Raw genomic sequence first — 6000 nt, forward strand, 5'->3', positions numbered from 1 at the left:
GATGCCCAACGGATTTACTTTACCAAACTGACCATCCCAGCCTTGCCGTAATGGTCCATTTGATTCACCTTTTATTGTTTATTTTATTTTCACTTACTGAATACGGGACAGACTTGACTGGGGGAAAGAAGGGGAGAAAGAAAGAGGGAAAGAGAAACAGCTGAGAAGAGGGACGGGGGAGAAGGGCAAAAGACAAAAACCAACAGAACGGGCAGAGAAAAAAAAATGCATATATCAATCACCTGGATCACCTGCTGAGAAAGAAAAAAGAAAACAAGCAGAAGAGAACAAGAGTAATAGAATAAACAACATCACAATGATATATGGGAATATGACAGTAAATACTAAATGTTAAACATTATTGTGCAGCACATAAGATCAACAGAACACAGTGTGCTTTGAGGTAGGAGCCAAAAAGGGTGTAGTTTGTGGGTGTGATCACCCGTGTGTACACCTGTGAGCATGGACGCGCTTGTTTTTTGTTTTTTAAAAGGTTCCTTCATGTAATAATCTGCTAGAGGGTGTGGGGGGGCCACAGCCCCGTCCTCCAGGGCGTGAAGCAGGTGTGGAGGAGATCAAAACTCCAGACATCCAGAGGCCCCCAGAACACAAGAGACCAAGGAAGACCAACAGAGGGGCAGCTGCGCCACTGTCCCGGAAAGAGCTGAGGAGAGTCCCAGATGAGGGCTCACTCAGCAGCCGCGGAGCAGAAGCCAGGGGGAGTTGCAGTGACGCGCCCGTGAGCTCCGCCGGCAGCCAGCTGCGCCTGAGTGACCGAGCCCCAGGCCGAGAGGCCGGGGGCACCCCACCTCCGAAGTGGCCCGAGCGAGCCCCAGGCTCCAGGCCCCGATAAGCGGCCGCCAAGGAGTGAGCCGGTGTGTACCTGGACGCCCATCCCCGGACACAAAGAACCACCAACGCACCGATGTCTGAGGGGGTCCGCCACTGGCAGGGGAAGTGGTGGTAGGGGGAGATAGGCCTCCAAACCTTGGAGGGCCTGAGATGTCCCCAGAGAGGTGGCGCCTGACACCCAACCTGACATATAGACACAGACATACAGGCACACACAGATACAAACATCCATTCCCACCCTCATGCTCTCATATGCACTTACTCCACACTCAACCAACGTGGAGACAGACATAAAGAGACGTTGTACACACGATCACACTCCCCAAGCGTACTCTACAAACCGGGTCTAGGTACCCCCGCCCCTGGAGGGGGGAACTGCACCCAGACCCAGGTGGTGTTTCCCTTTTCCCTGCGGTGGGGGGAGGCAGACCGCCCCGACTCCGCAGCAGCAGGAAGGCTCCACACTCCAGACCGCAGTCGGACGGCCAACTCCTCCTCCTAGTCCTAGCCCCCCTGCTCCAGCAGGTCGCAGAGAACGGGGGTGAGAGAAGACTCCAAACCTCCCTCCACCCGCTCATTGTAGTGTTGATGCATGTGTGTTCTAAGGTGCATTTAAAACCCAGGAGGGCTTGGAGCTACCTGCCAGAGAGCAGCAGGTAAGCGCATGGTCCCTCCTGCTAACCCTCAATGTCTACGTGTATTTAAAATTGAGAGGTGGGCAACGATGCCAGGGGTGGGGTGTACACCCTGATGGTACTTTGGACTCCGTGTATCGTGCCCACCCCCAAGATCCTATATGTATGTGTAATGAGAGTGTGAGTAATGTGAATGTCTAAGTTGTGGGATAAAATTGAGGCAGAGGCAGCCAGAAGGGGACAGAGGGGGGGGAGCCTCCTCTGCACCCTGGTGACATACCCCTACTCCAAGGCCCTGCATGTGTGGGTGGTTGTGGTGGAGCGGGAAGAGGGAGGCAGCTGGAGATGGGGAGGGAAGGAAGGGAGGGGCAAGTGACCCCTCCCTGGGGCCAGCTCCCCCGCTGACCCCAGTAGGCACCCCCATACTCCGCGACCCGCCAGGGAAGGGGGGCCCAGGCCCATCCAGACCGGGCCCAGTGCAGCAGCGCCGCCCGGCCCCACAGAGCCCGGGACAGTCCACCCAACCCCACCACAGAGAAAACTGCACCCACCCCACCATCCACTCATCTTCCAGACTACATAAGACAATAAACACCCAGGCTGAGATCTTCCTCCACCTCTCCTGTATCTCCCCCTCCTGCAGAGGGAGCTCCTGAGGAGAGGAAAGCTCCTGCAAGATGTGACAATCTCCCCCACCAGTTGAAGAGCCCCCCAGGTGGCTCGACGCACCGGCGGCACCCTGCTCCAGGGCTGGGCCCCCATGCACCCACCCGCCCACAACCCCGGCAACACACCAACCAGGACCCAAGCCCCCGAGGCCCGGTCCGGGTCCCAGCCCAGAGACGGAGCGCCCCCAGAACCTCACGCCCATCCCGGACCCACCCAGGGGCAGCCAGGCTACCAGGTCAGTAACCCACGTCCGTCAGCACAGACCCTCCCCTAGCCCCGTTGCACGCAGCCGCGAGGAAACAGTCACCGGAGAGCCAACAGAGCCCCTAACCGGACATGACCGCTACCCCGGGTTGAGCCCCCCAAGGAAGATGCCTCCGGGGAACCCCCCGACGCCCTAAGCCTGTCCCTACCCCCACACCAATCACAACAGTGAAGGCGGGACCAAACTATGACCCCCCACCCCCACTAGGTGATGGAGCTGATCAAAGGAGCCCAGAGCAATTGATCTGATGTGGTGGCAGAGGCTGTATCAAGACTAATGTAATCTAATAGATAATTTCTATATTGGTTAGAATTAAGATTATTTTTATTTTTCCAGTTCATGAAGACTGTTTTCTTGGCTATGCATAGGGCAGTGAAAACCATATGGGCGATATTCTTTTCTGAAGTGACATTATCTAAGCTGCCCAACAAACACACTAAGGGGGAAGTTGGAATGTTACATTTCAGACACTTCGATAAGTCTTCACATATCTCGCGCCAAAACTTCTGAACTGGTGGACAGAACCAAAGAGCGTGGATATAATTGTCCGGTGAATTGGTTTGGCAGTGTGAGCAGTTGTTGGTAGACGTAAAGCCCATCTTGAACATCCGATGACCTGTATAGTGCACTCTATGTAATATTTTGTATTGAATTAATTGAAGACTGGGATTTCTAATTAGATGAAAGGTTTTTAAGCAAATCTGAGACCAGAAGTTTAGGTCTAAGTTAACTGATAAATCCGCTTCCCATTTTGCAATAGGAAGTGATATTGATTCATCTGTTTTAGAAAGCATTCTGTATATTTTGGATAGTAATTTGGGGGGTTTAAGAGTAAGAAATTGAACCACACTTGGTGGTGTTTGTAGTTCAACTTGACCCGGTTTAAATTTCTTTTTTACTATGGATTTAATTTGTTGATATTCTAAAAATCTTTTCTTGTTGATCCCATATTGTGTAACTAGTCCGTCAAATGAAATAAATTCTGTTCCTTCTAGTATATGTTCTAAATATTTGATTCCTTTATCACTCCAATCTGAAAAGTTTATCATATTATTGTTTTGTAATATGTCAGGGTTGTTCCAGATAGGTGTACGTTTGCATGGGATTAATGAAGACGCCGTCAATTTTAGAAACTCCCACCATGCTGTCAGAGAAGAGCTGATGTTGATGCTTTTAAAGCATTCATGTCGTTGGATGTTTGAGCTGATAAATGGTAGGTCTGAGATCTCTAGATTATTGCAGAGTGCTTGTTCTACATCTAGCCAAGGTTCATCTAAGAGGGTGTGTTTTAGCCATCCTGAGATAAACTGAAGCCTGTTGGCTAAGAAGTAGTGCTGAAAGTTAGGCAGTTCTAGTCCTCCTTTATCCTTGGTCTTTTGTAGTGTTTTTAAGCTTATACGTGGGGGTTTATTTTTCCAAAGGAATTTGGACATACATGAATCTAGAGATCTGAACCAATCTTGTGGCGGTTTAGTTGGGATCATTGAGAATAAATAATTTATTTTTGGTAAGACCATCATTTTTATAGCGGCAACCCTTCCCATGAGTGATATGGGTAGACATTTCCATCTAGCCAGATCATCTTCTACCTTCTTTAAAAGTGGGATATGGTTTAATTTAGTTAGATCTGCAAGCTTGGGAGAAACATTAATACCTAAATATTTTATATTTCCCAATTGCAGTGGTGTAGAAGAGGAATTGAAGGAGCAATTAATCGGTAGGACTGTAGATTTTGACCAGTTAATTGAGTAATCTGATATTCTTGCAAAAGAGTTTATCAATTCAATCACCCCAGAGATATTGGTTTGTGAATTTTGGAGAAAGAGTAACACATCATCCGCATAAAGGCTGATTTTATGTTCCACATTCTTGCATTTTATGCCCTTAATTACTGAATTCTGTCTAATTGCTGCTGCTAGTGGTTCAATAAAAATTGCAAATAGTGAAGGGGAGAGTGGGCATCCCTGCCTGGTGCCCCTCAAGAGACAGAAGCTGGAGGATGTCTGGTCATTTGTTCTAACACAAGCTGTTGGGGAATTATATAATATTTTTAACTAGTTTATGAAAGAGGATCCAAAACCAAATTTGTGTAAAGTTGCAAATAGAAATTTCCAGTTAACTCTGTCAAATGCTTTTTCTGCGTCTAAAGAGAATATTGTAGTTTCTAGGTTTTTACTGTATGAGTAGTCTATCAAATTAAGTAATCTACGTGTATTTGTTGATGAGTGCCTACCTTTTATGAAACCAGTTTGGTCAGGATGAATTAAGAGGGGGGTTATTTTCTCCAGTCTCTTTGAGAGAGCTTTGCAGATTATTTTAAGGTCTACATTTATAAGGGATATTGGACGATAGCTTGAGGGATATACAGGGTCTTTGCCTGGTTTTAGCAGGAGATTAATGTTTGCAGAATTCATATTTGATGGAAGTCTGCCCTTTTCTTTAATTTCCAACAACGTTCTGTAGAAAACTGGTGCTAGAATCGACCAGAATTCTTTGTAGAATTCTGCAGGAAAGCCATCTGGACCTGGAGCCTTATTATTGTGCATACTTATCAGGGCTTCCTGGAGTTCACCTGGTGTCAGTGGTGAATCCAGTGCCATTGCTTGAGTGTCCAATAATTTTGGAAGAGTTATGTTGTCCAAAAACTGATCAATTTCTTTTTTAGATGGGTTTATTTGTGGTGAATACAACGTTTTATAGAAATCCCTGAAAATGTTGTTTATTTGTATCGGTTCATATAATGTGTTCCCAGATGAATCTTGAACAGCACATATAGTTGTTTTTTCTTTATTTATTTTTAGCTGGTTTGCTAGAAATTGACCGGATTTATTACCATGTTCATAATTTTGTAGGCGTAGTCTTTGTACTAAGAATTTTGTTTTTTTATCAATTATCTCATTTAATTCTAGTTTTGTTTTGCGTATTTTGTTCAATGTTTCCTGATCTTGGTGGGACGCGTAGGCTTCTTCTAGTGATTTGATGTTTTTTTCTAATTCCTGAATATTTTTGTTTTCTTTTTTCTTTTTATGTGATGAGAAAGAAATTATTTTACCTCTCATCACAGCTTTCCCTGCTTCCCATAGAACAGAAGCTGATGTTTCGGGAGTGTCATTATAGTCCAAATATGAAGTCCACTCTTTTTTAAAATATTTAATAAAGTCTTCATCTTTAAGTAGTGATGTATTAAATCTCCAGTTTTTTCTTGGCGTAGTATTATTCTTGTGCATTAGTGTTAAAGATACAGGACCATGATCGCTGACAGCTATAGGGTGAATCTCAGTGTCTGAAATGTCGTTCAGCAGTGAGCTGCTGACCAAAAAATAATCCAGACGAGAGTAGGAGTGATGGACATGTGAGAAAAAAGTATATTCCTTACTGGTGGGGTGAAGGGAGCGCCATGCATCGCAAAGACCAAAGTCGCTCCTATACTGTTTGATTATATTTGTGGACTGCCAATTACGCTGAGTTCCCGCTGTATTGAGCCTATCCATGTCTTCATTTAGTCCAAGGTTGAAGTCACCTCCAAGAACAAGTGTGCCATCTAAGTGTTCAGAGAGTGCACTGAAAAAACCGTGAAAG

This window comes from Diplotaxodon limnothrissa, linkage group LG17 (genome assembly GCF_057381915.1).
Source record: "Diplotaxodon limnothrissa isolate DT_005_m linkage group LG17, D_limnothrissa_male_GT1.1, whole genome shotgun sequence".
Taxonomy (NCBI): domain Eukaryota; kingdom Metazoa; phylum Chordata; class Actinopteri; order Cichliformes; family Cichlidae; genus Diplotaxodon; species Diplotaxodon limnothrissa.